This window comes from Panthera uncia, chromosome F1, assembly GCF_023721935.1.
Source record: "Panthera uncia isolate 11264 chromosome F1, Puncia_PCG_1.0, whole genome shotgun sequence".
Taxonomy (NCBI): Eukaryota; Metazoa; Chordata; class Mammalia; order Carnivora; family Felidae; genus Panthera; species Panthera uncia.
In genome coordinates this window covers 18,990,696-19,008,069 of record NC_064813.1, presented here as the reverse complement: position 1 = coordinate 19,008,069, position 17,374 = coordinate 18,990,696, and the positions used below count along the sequence as shown (strand labels likewise).

The window sequence follows — 17,374 nt, the reverse complement described above, 5'->3', positions numbered from 1 at the left end:
AGGAGCTCACATTAGACCAGGGCTCTTGGAGGGCAGAGGCTGTGACCTGCCCAAGCCATCTTTCTCCTCCCCAATGTACAGCATTATATCTAGCACACAGGAGCAGCAAAATACAATTTGGATAATGACTGAATGGATGAATGAATGGGAAAACACAATTCATCCTAGGGAAAAGTGCATTTGACATGGTATACTAGGCCTAATTAGGACCAGTCCTGCCATCAGCTATTTGGGTGAGCATTCATTCATTCATTCATTCAGTTTGTAATTCATCCATTTATTCAATAGTTATTTATTGAGTACCTATTATGTGCCAGCTGCTATGTATAAGTCACATTATGCCTTCAATTTTCTCATCTCTAAAAAGGAAGCTCGAATAATCTGTGAAAACCCTTGTAGCAATGTCTTCCTCTGAATACCACCAGAACTCTATCTTTGTCTCTCTTGGATAAGCTAACACAAGAAGGAAGATAACTTTCCTCAGGCAAAAAGCATTGTCTGCTTTAAGTACTACTGCAGAAACTTAAGTGGCAGATGGTCTACTGCCTTGGTGTTTTACAGATGGAAACCATCAGGTTTGGATATGAAAAAAAAAAAAAAAACTTGAAGCACGAAATCAGCTAGCTCCATCTAATTTCCTAGATCTATTTGGTATTAGACTTTAATTGAATAATTTCAATTTGGAGAATTTGGAGACCCTACTAGTGTCTGTCTAGAAAGATGATCAAAGGTCTTTTGTGAGAAATCTGAGATTTTGTGCAGTGAATGCAAGAGAGGAAATGGTGTCATGTTTGAAATGGACTGTGACTTTGGGAGAATGAATGCCCCTTTTCCTTCAGTCATTTGTCCACAACTTTCATTCTGGTTGGCAGAGTTTTAAACATTAAAGCTCCATTTGCCTGTTTCTTGGAGCCTTGTGTTAGGCAGTTTCCATTAGATTAGGCTGCAGTAACAAGCAACCCCCACATGTCAGTGGCTTACAACAAAAGTTTATTTCTTGATCACATTTCAGATCGTCTGTGGGTTGGAAGGGCACTGCTCCTACAACAAATATATTCTTCCTTTAACTAGGTTGAAGAAACAGCCACCATCTGGGATAATGGTTCTTATGGAAAATGAAAAAGAGACATGGCTGAATCACACGGTGGTTCTTCTGTAGAATGTGGCACGTGTCACTTTGGTTCACACTGAGTTGGCTAAAGCAAGTCTCATGTGACCAGTGGTCAGTGGGGGCAAGGAATATATTTCTTTCACAAGGAGTCTCTGTAAATTGATGTTGTTTGGCGGTAGAAAGGGATACATATTTCTTATAGAAAGGGAGAGGGAACAATTGAGAACAATAATAGAATCTAGCAGATCATTTTTTTAAATTGAGGTAAAACTGATGTGTAACATTATGTTAGTTTTAGGTGTACAACATAATTATGCTATATTTGTACACACTGTGAAATGATCACTATGATAAGTCTAGTTAACATTTGTAACCTTACATAATTACAATTATTTTTCTTGTGATGAGAACTTTTCAGATCTACTCTCTTAGCAACTTTCAAAAATGCAATACAGTACTATTAACCATACTGGACATTATATCCTAAGACTTACTTATATTCTAACTGGAAGTTTGTATCTTTCACTTCCTTCACCTATTTCTCCCATCTGCCCACACCTCCAGTAACTACCAATATGTTCTCTATATCTACAAGCTTGGGTTTTTTTTTATTTGTGGGTTTTTTCTCTTCTTTTTAAATTCCACATTTAAGTGAGATCATATAGTATTTGTCTTTCTCTGTATGACTTGTCTTTCTCTGAATGACTTATTTCACTTAGCATGATGCCCTTGAGTTTCATTATGCTGTTACAAATGGCAGGCTCTCATTATTTTTTTAATGGACATATAATATTCTGTCTTCTTTACCTGTTCATTCACTGATGGAGACTTAGGTAATTTCCATATCTTGGCTATTGCAAATAATGCTGCAGTGAACATAGGGTGCACATATCTTTTCAAATTACTGTTTTTGTTTTCTTCAGATATATACCCAGAAGTAGAATTACTGGATTGTAGGGTACTTCTGTTTTTCATTTTTTGAGGAAGCTTCTTACCGTTTGCTATAGCAGCTGCACCAATTTACATTTGCACCAACAACAAGGGTTTCCTTTTCTCCACATCATCACCAATAATTGTTATTTCTCATCTTTTTAATAATAACCATTCTAACAGGTGAGAAGCAATACCTCATTGTGGTTTAGATTTGCATTTCCCCGATGATTGGTGATGTTGAGCACTTTTTCACATACCCATTGGCCAATATGTATGTCTTCTTTGGAAAAATGTCTGCTCAGATCTTCTGGCTGCTAACAACCAAAGCAACAGTTTTGGGCCCCCCATCTACACCCCCATCATCTGTACCCACACTCTATGCTCCAGCTTTGACAAACTACACTCAGTTGTCTAATCAGCCATCCTGTTCTTCAGCTCCATGCCACTGGCCATGTGCCTTCTAGAATGCTTTTCCTCACTCAGTCTACTTGGGTCCTTCATGCTTAGCATGAATATGCATTTCAAGTTACTCAGTCTTGATGTTGTTCCTGGCCCTCCAGGAGAATAAACTGTCCCCTCTATGGGCACCCCTGAGTCATACTTCAAATACTAAGTTATGCTCTTTTCTTTTCATGTTTGTCTTTTCTGCTAGACCGTTAGTTTTCTATGGGCAAGAACTCTGTCTTAATTATCTCTCCATATGGTACATATTGCCTAGCCTGTAGTAGGGGCCCAAAAAGTGCTTTTTCAATCAATAATCGTGATAAATGATAGACTACAGGAAGGGGTTGAATAAAAGGTAAGATATGATAAGCAAAAGCCACACAAAGATTCTAGAAGTTAAGCCTTAGGATGAGAAAACAGAGAGTAGGTCTGTACTCTGCACCATGAGGGGGTCAACACTGCCTTGGGGAAAAGTGGCTTTAGTGTATATATGTCCTTAGGAAGATAAATTTATTGCACACACAAAAAATCCTGAGTTACAAAGACCTACAGATTGGTTTTTCCTTTATGTAGTAAATAGGTCCTTTACGGATGTGCTAATTAGGCTCCTAGATTCTGAGATGTCATGCTGTTCCTGGGGTAAGACAACCCCCTGAAACTGAGTAGGCATGCAAAGGTAAGATTAAACAAGTAATTCTCTTTGCCTGCTGCACACACCATTGTTTAGCTAGAAAAATTAAATTCTTATTCAAGCTTCTCAGTGGGTTTAATAAATGTTTCAGGTGCATAGAACCACGTGTGAGGCAGGAAGGAGCAAAGCCATTTGCTGGGAGTGACATATTTATTAACCTTGCTGAGGAATGTAGGACCTGCATCTGGGATGCTGGTCAGGAAGTAGGAGAACCTGGCAAAGAAGGATACAGAGGATTCCTGTAACACACTTGCTCTGTCTCCTGTAGCACAGTGTAGCTGGAAGGACAGTGCTTCTGTGATAGTATCAGGAGACCTGGGTTCAGATGCCAGCTCTGTGGTTTTGAAACTTGTTACCTTGGACACATCACTTGTTACACTTTGCCCCCCAGTCTTGTCAATAGTCGCCATTTTGGGAGAACCTTTTATGTACTATGCACTATAGTTTCTCTGCTTTAACCTTGTTAGGTTCTTCTTATTTTTTTTTTTTATAGTGGTAAAATATACATAACATGAAATTTGTCATTCTAACCATTAAAATTTTTTTTTAAGTTTATTTATTTGAGAGACAGAAAGGGAGGAGCAGAGAAAGAGAGAGAGAATCCCAAGCAGGCTCCACACTACCAGTGCAGAGCCCAACACGGGGCTTGATCTAACGAATGATGAGATCATGACCTGAGCAGAAACCGAGTCAGATGCCTAACTGACTGAGCCACCCAGGTGCCCTAACCACTTTTGAATATAGAAGTCAGTGGCATTAAGTACAATCACAGCGCCTCTGCTTTAATCTGGCATCAACCCCGTGAGACGGTGTGATCATTCTCTTCCTTTCACAAATAGGGAAACTGAGGCTCTGAGAAGTAAGATGATTCTTAGAAGATTCTTGATGCTAAATAAAGATTCTTGGTAGCTATTATTATTATTTTCCCTTCAGGACACAGCCCAGAGATCCTATTTAAAACCTTAGAAAAGGAAAGGAGAGAATGTAAGTTCTAGATTTATTAATTTTCCTGATGTATTAGCAGAGATACATGTAGCAGCCAATGGAGAAAGTGAAAATAGCCAGTACCCGAACAGTCTTGCCTTCCCTGCACCTGGCAGATGGGTGTCTAGGCTCCAGCTTCAGTGCTGATCTCCCAAGGCTGACCCATTCCAACCACTGCCCCTGGAGAAAGGAAATGAGTTAAGCTTTTCTTCAGACACGTTTGTATTGATTCTGTCAGTATCGTGCTGCTTGCTGACAGGAGATAGATGGCTCATAACGCAGCTGGGCACAGCACATTACGTCCCCGTCTCGGGGCTCCTAAATCATTTCGAAATTTTAAATTCCCTAATCAATATTTTATGGCGAACACAAGACAGTGATCAGGCCTGCTTCTCTCCAGGGCATGTGCTCACACACAGGGACCAGTGGATGTGAGTGACTGGGGGGTCAGCCCCATCTGGGCAGGATTGAAGGCTGCATCCTCCTGAGGACAGTCACTCTGTCAAGCCAGGACCAGAAGAGCCTCAGAAGTCATGTGATCCCAGTGCACTCCTTTCGGGGCAAGAGACCTGAGGACTTCAGAGATGACGAGGCTGATCCTTGGTCACCTGACTCCTTGCAAAAGAGTCAGGTTGTATGACTTCTAGACCAAAGCTGTTTCTGTGAAACCATGCCTAGCACAATGCCTGGCCCATAGTAGATATTCAACAAATATGCGTTTGGTGTGGAACAAATGCTAACATTCACAAAAAGCCAATGACTGGGCCAAATAAGGCCTTATGGTTCTTAAGCACTCACTAAGAATCAGCCTCTGCTCTTAATTCTTTACTTGTAAAATATCAGTCCGTACTCACCGGCCCGTGAAGTAGGGACTATCATTATCTTTATTTTACATATGGCAAAACTGAGGCTCTGAGAGATGGCCTGCCTAAGGTCACATAGCTGGCAAGTGAGAAGGAACCTGTATTTGGGCTCAGACCCTGTGCCTTAACCACTGTGCTACATTGGCGCCCCCCTGACCCACCACCCTCCCCTGGAGAGATTGAGTTTGTTCTTTCCTGGTTGTATTTGGACCTGTATCCACTCTGCACCTGTGTTTCATCACATGGAAAAGACAGATAAAAGAAGAAAAAGGATGTTGGTTCTGTAACCAGCTGGTGGATCAGAAAGTAAGCAGTTGGCTGTCAGATCCAAGTTTTTCAATGATACTTAGTGAAGAAAGATGCTGAAAGCAAAGGCCAGGCTCCTCGGTGTTTAGAGGAAGTAGCAGCTGGTTGGGGGAGGACAGGACCTTGGTTTCCTGAGGTTTGTAGCAGGAAGTAGGTGCTCAACGACGAAATTTCAATGATGCTGGCAGTCAGCAGGGCTGTTTAAGTGCTGCAGTAGAGAAAGAAAAAACAAAAGAAAAACTCCTCCAAACCCCATACGCTGGCTAATAAGGCCTTCCATACAGGATCTGGTCTCCCTGCCTTCTCTTGGGGTTTGCCCCTACTGACTGTGCTCCAGGACTCCTGCATCAGGACCTGCTTTACACCAGTTGTTCCCTTGGCCCGATGTGCTCATCCACATAATTTCCCCACTTCTGGCTCTTGCTTGTGATCTAGATCTCAGCCTACAACATCACTTGTGCAAAGAGGCCTGCCTTGTTCACCTAGTCTAAACCGAGAGCAAGGCCCTTCATCCTGAGTGTGTAGGCCAGCGCCTGACTTGTGGTAGGTGATGAGCAAATACCAGCTGAATGAAAGAAGGGATTTAGGGATGTTTTGGAGAAGGCTTCTCAGGTATCAGGCAGAGCACACTGCTCCTAGACCTCGGTAAGAAGAAAAAGGATAAAACAGCCCCACCAAAGGGTCATTGGCCTGTGAGTGACCATCTCCTCGGTCAGGGATCTCACTTGCCACCTGCTAGGGAAGCTTAGGCCACTTTGGGGCAGCTCTGATCCCTGCAAAGTTCTTCCTTACTTGGGCATGAAACCCGACTCTTTGTAGCTTTTACCCACTTACTGGTCTTGATTCAAATCCTGGGGCTACCTGGAAGCTATCCTCCATCAGCAGAAAGCTCCCAAGGCACAGAAAGCCCCACCGTTGTGGGCCAGCTGTGCAGGCCAGAAACCAGAGGGAATAGCTGTCGGGCCTGAGCAGCAGGGATCTTATGATACACCGTGTAGCAGTTTTAGCTGTCAGAGTTAGCTTGCTTTTCCCAGGAAACATGCAGGGAATTCTGGGTCAATGTTCTTGCAATCCTCCTAGAGCAGTAGGAGGTTTTGCCAAGAGCAGGGGAAGGAAAGCCAAGGACTTGGCTGTTTTCCCTTTAAAAAACCCTATTACAAATGTGGCGATAAGAATCACAATCTCTTCCATGCTCATGTTGTTTGATGTGTTGCAAAACCCTTTCAGGCACATGATGGGGTGTTCTCATCAATCTTATCACTGCCTCTGGAGAAGAAAAGACTTGCATAAGATACTCTGCCAGCAAGAATTCAACACCCATGCCCCTCCCCCAGTGCTTTACTCACACACTATGGATGACTTCAGGCCTATCTGGGATCATGGAGTCATGCTTCTCAAACCTGGGTTCATAAAAGTCACCTGGAAAGTTGTTAAGCTACAGATTCCTGGAGATTCTGGTTCCATAGGTCTGGGGTGGAGCCCAGGTGTAACAAGCATCCAGGTGATGCTGATGCTGGCGAACACCTGTCTGGATGGCCGCGACCAGCTTCACACCATTGCCTCTCTCTGAACTCCAGTGAGTAGCAGGTAACTGTAAAAAGCATGCTGCATAAGGTGTCTCGTTTGATCTTATGAGGAGATAACTACATTTATTGTTTCCATTTCACAGACGAGAAAGTGATGGTGCAGAGAGGTCAAATAGTTTACCCGTAGTCCCTCATTTGGTAAGTGGCTGAGTCTGAATTTTGCTGGACATCAGAGCAATGGATTTAACCACAACGCCATACTCCTTCCTGGAAGTGAGAGGGATTTCTGGCTAACCGGGTCTCCTGTCCTCATTGGAAGAAGGACCCTGCTTCCCACTGGGCCCTAAGATGAAAGCTGAGGTCCCTTGAGTCTAGAAAAGAGACTAAACTTCTTTCCAGGTGTCCCAGCTAACCTGACATCTAGGTGATCTCTATACTGCCCTAGTGCAGGCATCAGACCATACTCACAGGATCATGTTAAACTTCTGCTAAGCTCCAAATGCTTTTGTACAGGGCGGAGCAACCCTGGGCAAGACTGCCAAGCAAGTTTGTTGTGAAAACCTCCGTCCCTATGCACTCCTGCCTGTGCCCCCTGCCTCCCCTCCCACCCCCCATTCTTCCCTCCATCTCTATGTGCTCCTGCCTGTGACCCCCTGCCTCCCCCCCCCACTATTCCCCCTATTCCTCCCTCCATCCCCATCCCCGCAAACCCCCTGGGTTCCTCCGCAGTTTCCCCGGTGAGTGATCCTCCTACGTGTTCCTCCCCATATGCTGCCCACTTCCTGCTCCCAGCTACTACGGGGTCCCCACCGCTTGCTCCTCCCTACGGGGTCCCCTCCCGCTTGCTCCTATGTCCCCTACTAGACTTTTGGAGCCTTCCTCTTTTTGATCTTTTGAACAGAATGACAATTATTAAACTCTCAAAATGCAAAGGTTAGCAAGTTCACGAGCAACTCCTTCCACAAGTCTTTGGAGAAAATGATGGTGAACCAATAGAATTCATGTCTAGATGCTGAATTTCTGGCATCAAGATGGGCAGGCAGGAGGATTTGGGACAACGTTCTTCCTTTCCTCCTTTTACTTTCCCTTCATAGCACTGAGCACAACAGTTGTCTTGTATTTTATCTGTTGGATTGCCTGTTTAACCACTGCCTTCCCACTGAACTGTAGACTGCATAGGGGAGTACAGATTTGACCTGTTTTGCTCTTACTGTTGCCCAAAACCAAGACATGTAGTGGGTCTGAAACTTAGTCACAACTCAGATGTGCTAACTGTACTGATATTTTCTTAAAACTGTCACTAGGCATCATTTTTTTTGCTATAGTGAAAATACTTATTCCTGACAATTAAAGGTAGCTTAGTCAAATTCTGTCTCGATTTGTAGTCTTTTTTCACTACGCAGACAGTAAAAAACGAACTTATTTATTTTACTTTTTTAAAAGTTTATTTATTTATTTATTTATTTTGAGAGAGTGAGAGTGAAGGAAGGGCAGAGAGGGAGGGAGAGGAAAAGAACCCTAAGCAGGCTCTGCACTGCCAGTGCAGAGCCTGATGCAGGGCTCAAACCCATGAACTGCAAGATCATGACCTGAGCTGGGATCAAGAGTTGGACCTTAACCTTACCTAGCCACCCAGGCACACCCAAACTCACTTATTTTAAATTCAAACTTTCTATCGGCATCCTTATCCCTCATCAAGTGTTCTCTCTTCTCCTACCTAGGGTGGCACTCCCTGCAGGAAGGAGTTATGGAATCATGTCAGCGAGAGGGAGGACGGTTCCTGTCTGGCTTGTGTTCGGGCTTCTGGTCCTGGCTGGCCTCTGAGGTGGAGCAGTTGGTCCTTCCCAGTTTGGGAGCATTACCCTCTGTTCTCACTGCATTGGTGGCCTCCATATCTGCAGCCCGTGTAATGTGTGGCCTGTCCTTCTGGTTCAGAACAAGTGACCCTGACCAATGCCCTATGAACTCATGACAGGGGGCCTTTCTTTCCACTTGGAATTCTGTAAGCAACCACCTGGAGAGGTGCCCCAGAAGGGATAGGCTGAGTCCAATCAGGACACTCATGCCACAAAATTCTACTCCATGATTTTCCTTGAGCTTCTCCCCTTCCAGTGGAGGTAAACTGCTCCCACCTCATGTCTCCATCCTGCCTACTTTACAGAATTCAGAAAGACTCTTTCATCTTCTCAAGTGCCAAGTTCTCTCACTGGAAAACCAGGGCTCTCAAGATTATTGTCTTCTCTGTGAACTTAAAAAATTGAACTTGAATGTCAAAGTCTTCTTCTTGGAAAATTTAATTCCTTGTTCTCTCTTCTACTCCATCCTACCCCAAGTCATGGGTAACTCAGTCTATGAGGATGGAGGGCTGCTGGGCAACACAAGCCACCAAATCACCAGAAATGAAAAATGTGTAGAATAACATTGCCAAAAATTATTGTGCTTAGCTTTAGGCACAAATATTTATGGAATAAACAATAGTGTAGGCTCAGGGTATATTCTGGGCTAAAATTAGGGCTCATTTTGAGGTCCTGAGAGCCTTAGAATGTTGAATAGATGAGGACTGATTGGCACTCTTAAATACAACATGCCAGGGAGAGCCCAGGGTAACATGGTGATGATTATGATGGTAACATTTAATTTACAAGTGTTTTTCCTACAAACTATTTTATAATTTATCCTTCGTTTTATTAAGCAATACATTGTATGAAGCATAGTGCTAGGACATGTTCCTATGCAAGGAGACAAAATTTATTAAGTTTCCAGCATTGATAAAATTTCCTCTTTCTCTAGCCCATCAAAAATAATCTTCTTGGGGGGCGCCTGGGTAGCTCAGTCGGTTGAGTGGCCGACTTTGGCTCAGGTCATGATCTCGCGGTCTGTGAGTTTGAGTCCCGCGTCGGGCTCTGTGCTGGCAGCTCAGAGCCTGGAGCCTGTTTCAGATTCTGTGTCTCCTTCTCTCTGTTCCTCCCCCATTCATGCTCTGTCTCTCTCTGTCTCAAAAATAAATAAACGTTAAAAAAAATTTTTTTTTTTTTAAATAATCTTCTTGGGATGCTTAGGTGGCTCACTCGGTTAACCATCTGACTCCTGATTTCATCTCAGGTCATGATCTCGTGGTCCTGGGATCAAACCCTGCATCAGGCTCTGTGCTGAGCATGGAACCTGCTTGGGATTCTCTCTTTCTCTGCCCCTCTCCACTCTCAAAATAAATAAACAAAGGAATGTTTATTATTAAAAAAATTTTTTTAACATTTATTTATTTTTGAGACAGAGAGAGAGCATGAACAGGGGAGGGTCAGAGAAAGAGGGAGACACAGAATCTGAAACAGGCTCCAGGCTCTGAGCTGTCAGCACAGAGCCCGATGCGGGGCTCGAACCCACGGACCATGAGATCATGACCTGAGCTGAAGTCGGACGCTTAACCAACTGAGCCACCCAGGCACCCCACAAATGAATGTTTAAAAAAGAACTGAAATTAGGAAGTACTTTAGGGGTACCTGGGTGGCTCAGTTGGTTAAGCATCTGACTTCGGCTCAGGTCATGACCTCATGGTCCGTGGGTTCGAGCCCCGCATTGGGCTCTGTGCTGACAGCTCAGAGACTGGAACCTGCTTCAGATTCTGTCTCCCTCTCTCTCTGCACCCCGCTATGAATAAGTGTTTAAAAAACCCAGCTTTATATATATGTGTGTGTGTGTGTGTGTATATATATATGTATATATATATGTATGTATATATATATATATATATATATGAAAGTATTTAAAAAATTCTTGTTATCTAGCCCAATTTTCTCCTCTTGTAGAAATGCAGAGTCTCAGGCACCATCCCAGATTTGCTAAATACAAACCTGCATTTTAATGAGTGAATTATACACATCACTGAGTAGTTAGAAGCTCTACTATAAATAATATTCACTCATCTCCTACCTTCTGATGCTGTGTCAGGTGTCCACTCTGCCCCTGATTCTTTGCCTCCTGTCCTGTCCTCTATCCCTTCTCTCCAGGGAAGATGGGAGCTGGGGCTCCTTAGGTTTATCTACCTTATAAAAACTTGCTCTGCTCTGTGCCGACAAGACATTTGCATTTCAGAGGCTTGTTTAGCTTTGCACTACACTTCAGCACAGAACTTGAAGTTTCTCCAAGCAATGGTTTCTTGGGGGAATGTTGTCATGAAGGAGCGAGGCAGCTTTTCCTTGGTGACATTCTGTGCCTGAAGATCTGGATCTGGGCTTCATATTTGTTGCTCTCCAACTGTGCTGATGAGATCGTTGTGATCCTGTTATTCTTGCTGAACACAAACAGAGCTCATTGAACTTGGAAACTCCCCGACCTGGGTCTCCAGGTGGGGGTGGAGGAGTCTGTCCTGCCCCTCCCCAGGGAGTTATCCCTCTCCTTGCATGGATGTTCCCTGTAGTCTACCTACTGGGGACAGAGGTACTTGATAGTGGCTGGCTATTGTGCTCAGTTGCTGATTGAGATGAAGCATCATTTGTAACAGTTATTTTTTATTTAGCACCTTCTGTATGCCAGGCACTGTGCTAGGTTTACGATTTTCATTTTATAGCTGATGAAATTAATTCTGAGAAACATTAAGTGATGTCCTCAAGGCCAAATGGGTAGTAAGTGGCTGAGCTGTGATATAATTCCAGGTTCATACTCTGAACTCTGAAATTCATCCTTTTGCTAAGTCACTTTTTTTTTTTTTTAAAGAAACGTTTCTCTTTAACGGCGGGTGATTCCTAAGTTCTCTTAGGCAAAAAGGGACAGACTCTCACAATCTTGAGTTTTGGGACCTCTAATGCAGTGGCTCTTAAATTTTAGTGCACATCAGAATCAGTGGGCGGGCCCGTTAAAACACGTATTCAGCAGTTATGGGAGAGGGGGACAGCATTTGCATTTCTTACAAGTTTCCTGGTGATCCTGCTGCCACTGGCACAGGCCACACTTTGAGAACCACTGTCTTAATGGTTTGGGGAAGTGTGGGAAGCAAGGCACCTGTTGTTCCCAGCCTCTCCAGCCCATGGTGCTGGTGGGGCAATGCTGCCTTAACACCTGTGGCTTGCTTAGTGCTTCCTGAACATTATTTCACAGGAGAGCAGAAGGATGGTTATTTGCATGTGTTTCAATGTAGTGTCTTGCATCTGGGTTGTGTTTAGGCTGGTGCACTGCCCTCAACTCATGAGGGTCACCTGCTAACAAGCTGAGGACTTTAAAGGCATACAGTAACATAAGTAAAGTCCTGGAAACTGAAAGCATGTTGATTTATGGGCATTTCCCAGGAACTAGTGATCCAGTTCAGAGGGGAAAAAACCCTGGCTCATTCTCCCTAGATGGCTTCTCTGAAATTTATAAGATTTGTAGAAATGGGATTCACCATTTGCCTTTCCTTAGAGTTATTATTTTTTAATCTGCATAGCCAAGGTTCCAAACAGGGTCTGCTTTGAATTTTTATCATCAAGCATGTTTGGGTGGACCACTAGGGGTCCATCTACATGGCAACCCAATAGGCATCCGGTCAGAGAGAGTCCTAATGTATGGAACATTGGGGCTAATAGCACTGGGATGTGCAGTTAGATAAGGGCTGGTTATGAATGCTGGCTCTGCCATTTGACAGTTGAGGGTCTATAGGCATATTACTTAACTTGTCTGGGCCTCATTGTCTCCAGAATCAAGGCTGATATAAAAAATATTTAGCCAACAGATACGGCATGGGCATCAGCTTGTCAGAATGGATGGAGGCCAAATCAGAAGCAATGCCAGCTGTAAATAAGCCAGAGCCAGTGTGGACGACTGGCTTGCATTTTCAAATACGATGTGGGTTCCATCTGTGGTTTATCTCTGTGCAGGGGATATGGGTTTTTACTCAGTAAGGAGGAGGTTGGTGTTGTGTGTGTGTGTGTGTGTGTGTGTGCATGCATGCACGTGTGTGCTCTCAGAGAACAGCAGGAAACTTTCGTGGGACTGAGGCCACACATATTCTCTGTTGAAGGTCAGGAGGGATACCTCTTTTGGAAGCCTTGGAACATGGCCAGTTTGGCCTGTCCCACTCCCTTTCCACAATCTGGTAGCCCGCGGATATGAATTCAAGAATGAGAGAGGATCCCATTGGTCAATCCATCTTACAGTGCTATCTTTGGAGAGAGGCAAGGCCAGAAGCTATTGAACATACAGAATATATTGAATTTATAGAAGCTATTGCCTGAGATATTGAAAAGTACAAAAGAGTGTGTAAAGGCCTCCTCCCCCAGAGTAGAGGACCGGAACGTTCTTTGTACTGTCATACAGTCATTGGCTGTTCTGCTTTACCTCTTCTAGGAAATAGGACAATGCTAGTACCTACCTCATTGGCATGAACTGAGAGGGAAAGGAGATAATTAATGTGAAATAATGGCACACAGTAGGAACTTAACAAAAGAAAACTTTGTGTTGGACCACGATCTCCTAGGCCATGTACTTAATGCAGCAGGAGCTCTTTGAGACTTGGAGGGGGACTTAGTCTTACTGCCCAAGGGCCAGTAGAAGAGGGGGTTTTACCTGGGATGCCGTATGGATCTTGCTCATTGATACCTCAGCAGGTCCTTCTGGGAAACTTGTTCTAAGTTCTAAGACAGATGAGCCATTTATTATTCTGGGAGAGTAAGTCAAATAAAAGTGCTATTGAGTTCTAACAAGCAAGATGGAGGAGGTCTTCCTATTTGGGGCCTCATGAGAGAATATCAAGGTTGATGGCAATAGTGTCTGTCACCTCTGTACAAACAGCTTGGGCAGCTGCAGAGGCCACGGTGTGGCTGGCCATGGGGTGAGTGACTGGGTCAATGTCTGTGGAGATGAAGGAGGGTGGCCGTGGGGCAGTTGCACACCTCAGTGTCCTCCCCAACCTCAGATGTGGCCTCTGCTGGCCCTTGTGGGGGCACATGGCAGCCACGAAGGAGCAGGTGTAAAGAGGGGCTACTTTGCTCCGGTTCTAGGGACAATCAGTGATTCAGGCCCCTGGAGCCCTCTGAGAACCTGGGGGAGGCAGGCGTCCAGCCACGTGGCAGGTGGAGACGCAGAGCCAGAGCCTTTAACGTTCTTGTGCTCTTCTGGGCCACCACTGCCTGGGAAACAGCCACCGACTACGTCTGCATCCTCAGACGTTTCACCCTCTGTCGCTCCCCTCAGCTATCTCAGATGCTGTAGTCTTTACCCTACCCCTGGATTAATTTACAAGTTTGGCTGCTCTATCCGCCCCCTGAAACTCTTTTGTCTCTGGAGTCATGTGATTTGCTCCTTTGATCATCCTCTCACCTCCAACCCCCCTCCTTGGAAGTCTCCTTCCTCCACCTACATCTTTGCCTCTGGTACCCATTCTCATTCTCACTCTGGGAAACTCTGGACTCAAGAGTTCAACTGCCACCTCATGGATGGCCATCTCTCCATCGCCATCTCCAGCCAGACACTCTTTCCTCAATATCTGGATGCCATCTGTATATTCTTCTTCGGTTCCTGCCAGGGCCATTGCACCAACCTCCTAACTTGGGTTCTCACTCCAGGCCCACTGTCTTCTAACCCACATGCTTCCTGCTGCCCAGGTGGTTTGTTTTGCTTTTTTCCAAAGTACCCATTAGATCCTACCCCCAAGCAGCTTCAACGACTCACTAATACGGACAGGATAACTGCCTCGTATGGTTTAAAAGCATCTTGCTCCTTGGGGTCTACTTCCTTGCCAGCTTCATTTCTTGTTACTCTCCCACCCCTATCTCCTACTCTCGCCTAACTGAACTTGTTCCATTTCTCAAATATGCTGTGTTTCCACCTCCTCCTGCCTTTAGACATGCTGTTATCTTTTTCCAGAATGTTCTTCCTCTCCTGTGTGCTGGTGAATTCTTTGTCATTCAGACTAGGCTGTAGAAGCACCTCCTTTGTGAACTGGAATGTGACAGACATGGACATAGCAGTCACACAGGACCCTACGCTCAGAAGATCCTCATATTTGGTTTAATGCTCTTCTGTCACCATGTTAAAATTCTGAGAATTTTTTTTTGACAGAGGCCCTGCATTTTTATTTGGCACCGAAGCCCATAAATTATGTATCTGGTCCTGCTGACACCCCCACAGCAACATATACACAGCACAGCCATGACACTTATTAGGTTGTATTGTGGTGGTTATTATCTGTCTGCTTCACCCACTGGCCTGTGGACTCCGTGGGGGCAGAGACTGTGTCTTGTTCATCTCTATTCCCCAGCCCACAGGACAATGGATGACAAACAGTAGGGGCTCAATAAATGCTTGCTGACAGAATTAATTCATGTCTGTGGGTCCTTTTTTCCCTGAGTCTGTGAGAACAGCCTTTCCCTTTTGAAAACATTTGCCATGTGAAAAGCAGGCACCAGAAACTGTGAGCTCCAGTTTCAATTTGCTTTTTTTTTTTTTTTGAACTTGGCTTTATGATGTAACATAACTCCATTTACTTCTCGGAGCCCCAGTTTCCTTATCTGTAAAATGAAGGGTACGATGGAACAGCCCAACACATGAGGGGCCGCTGGGCTTCAGCTGGCTGGCTTCTCCACCTCCACCCCCTTCCCTAAAACTGGGTCTCTCAGGAAACTTGAGCGTCCTCACCCTTTGTCCTCATTTCTCCTCACCTTCTCTCTCACTCCCCTTCTTTTGTTTTTCATCAGGAAAGGCAAGGCCAGACTCTTCACTCAGCAGAAGCAGTGTTTGTTGACATTTGGAAAAAAAAATGAAGAGAAAAGTCAAAGATCGTTCAGAATCTTGGTGTTTGAATATTTAAAGGCGATGAATGCTAGAAACATTGACAGGTCTTGTGTCAGGCTTCATTCTGATCCCTCGGCCCATTATTTAGTCTCTAAACAACAAAAGTAGCTCCACTCACAGGGGCCCCGTGCAGAACAAATTTGCTGTTCCGCCTTCCCACCGGTCCGCTCCCTCCCCCAGCTGCCCTACTGCTCTTGGACTGTTCCTCACCCAGGGTGTCCAGTGTCTGGATGAGGGTGATGACATGGGAGGAGGACCAAGGAGGAAGACCTCGTAGATGGGCTCTGGGACCCCCACCCCTGTCTCCACCACTTCCACTGCTTTTCCCTAATGGGTTTCTGTGTAAGAGGTCACTGGAAAAAAGGGGTTGTAATGCTAGAAAATGCATGAAAGCCTCTGTCTACTGACCCAGGATCAGATCTCAGTTTGAGTGTGGGGCCTTGGCAGGTTGTACTGACTCAGTGGCATGACTCTTGTCAATAAAAAAGAATCCAAATTACTTAGGCTTTCTGTCCTTACTCTCAGCCGAATTATCGTGGAGGAGTCGGGGTCCTGGGCTGGCCTCCTCAGCCATGTTTCCCTGGCCGTGGGCTGAGTTTGGGCTCAGGATCAGATGCCTTGGCAAAAGCTAGGACAGAGCTATTGGTAACATTGCCACAGACATTAAATGGCCTTAGACTCCACTTCTTGACTGAAGGGTTTGTGTACTTGCTAGGAGGCCATGCAGTGTGGGCCAGGGGGCAGGGGAGATCTGTTCTGAACACCCCTGTCCTCTTATCCCCAGATCCAATAATAATGATAATAACAACAACAACAACAACAACAACAATAAGAAAATAACTTTTCCCCAGAGGACCTTCTGGTCAGCCCAGCCATGAAAACCATGGAACAGAGGAAAGCATGTGATGTAGAGCAGAGATGTCTGAGTTTGAGTCCCTGCTTTGTCATTTAGCTAGCTCTCAAGCAACTAAATGGGCCTGGTGCTATGTTACCTCCTGCAGGCAATAAAAAGGAATTTGCATTCTAATTGGGGAGAAAAAAATCTTAACTTTCTGGGTAGCAAGACGGTTCTCTCTCTTCATCTTTAGCCCCTGAACAAGCCAGAGAGAAACCCAGAAATGGAGGAGGCGGACCTGGGCACAGTATCTTTCACCATGCAGGAAGGCTGGGAGGGGACAAAGGTAGAATGATCAGCTCAAAATTGCATTAATGGGAAAATTGCAATAATGGGATAAATGTGTGTCTTTCTAGCAGCCCTGGTGATGAGTTTTGGCAGGATGTGAATCCTTGCAGTTTGAGATGTGTCTGGTATATTTAGATATTTGGGGAAAGAGCAAACTACAAACTTGGATGATAAACCCTAAAGTCCTTCCTCCCCCCCATGGACCCAGAGCCCCCAAACACATGTCCAACAGCAGAAACTGGGGGCAGAGTAGACCTATCGTTGACTTACCACAGACAGCAGAGCCTGAGCAATGGACGTCTTGGTGCTACATAATACGTGCAGGGAGGGAGTGGGTTCTGGGTGTGTGTGGGGAGGGTAAAGAAGGGAGAACGTCAGGAAAGGGTTAAATAAGATGGGGACTGAAGGAGGGGTGTCTGGGTGGCTGTCAGTTAAGCAGCTGACTCTTGACTTCAGCTCAGGTCATGATCTCACGGTTCATGGATTCGACCCTCGTGTTGGGCTCTGCACTGTGGATTGGGGACTGGCTGCTTGGGATTCTCTCTCTCACTCTCTTTCTCTCTACCCCTCCCA

The 17,374-nt window shown here is 45.0% G+C and overlaps 1 long non-coding RNA gene across 1 annotated transcript; it reads right to left on the bottom strand.

The window, feature by feature from the left end:
• Positions 1-3,799: 3,799 nt before the first annotated feature.
• Positions 3,800-17,351, bottom strand: LOC125925182 (uncharacterized). The gene is made up of 5 exons (XR_007458725.1): positions 17,072-17,351; positions 15,486-15,539; positions 7,040-7,125; positions 6,679-6,923; positions 3,800-6,598 (listed from the first exon to the last, which is right to left on the bottom strand). It is a non-coding gene; the product is annotated as an uncharacterized LOC125925182 (long non-coding RNA).
• Between the last annotated feature and the right edge of the window lie 23 nt (positions 17,352-17,374).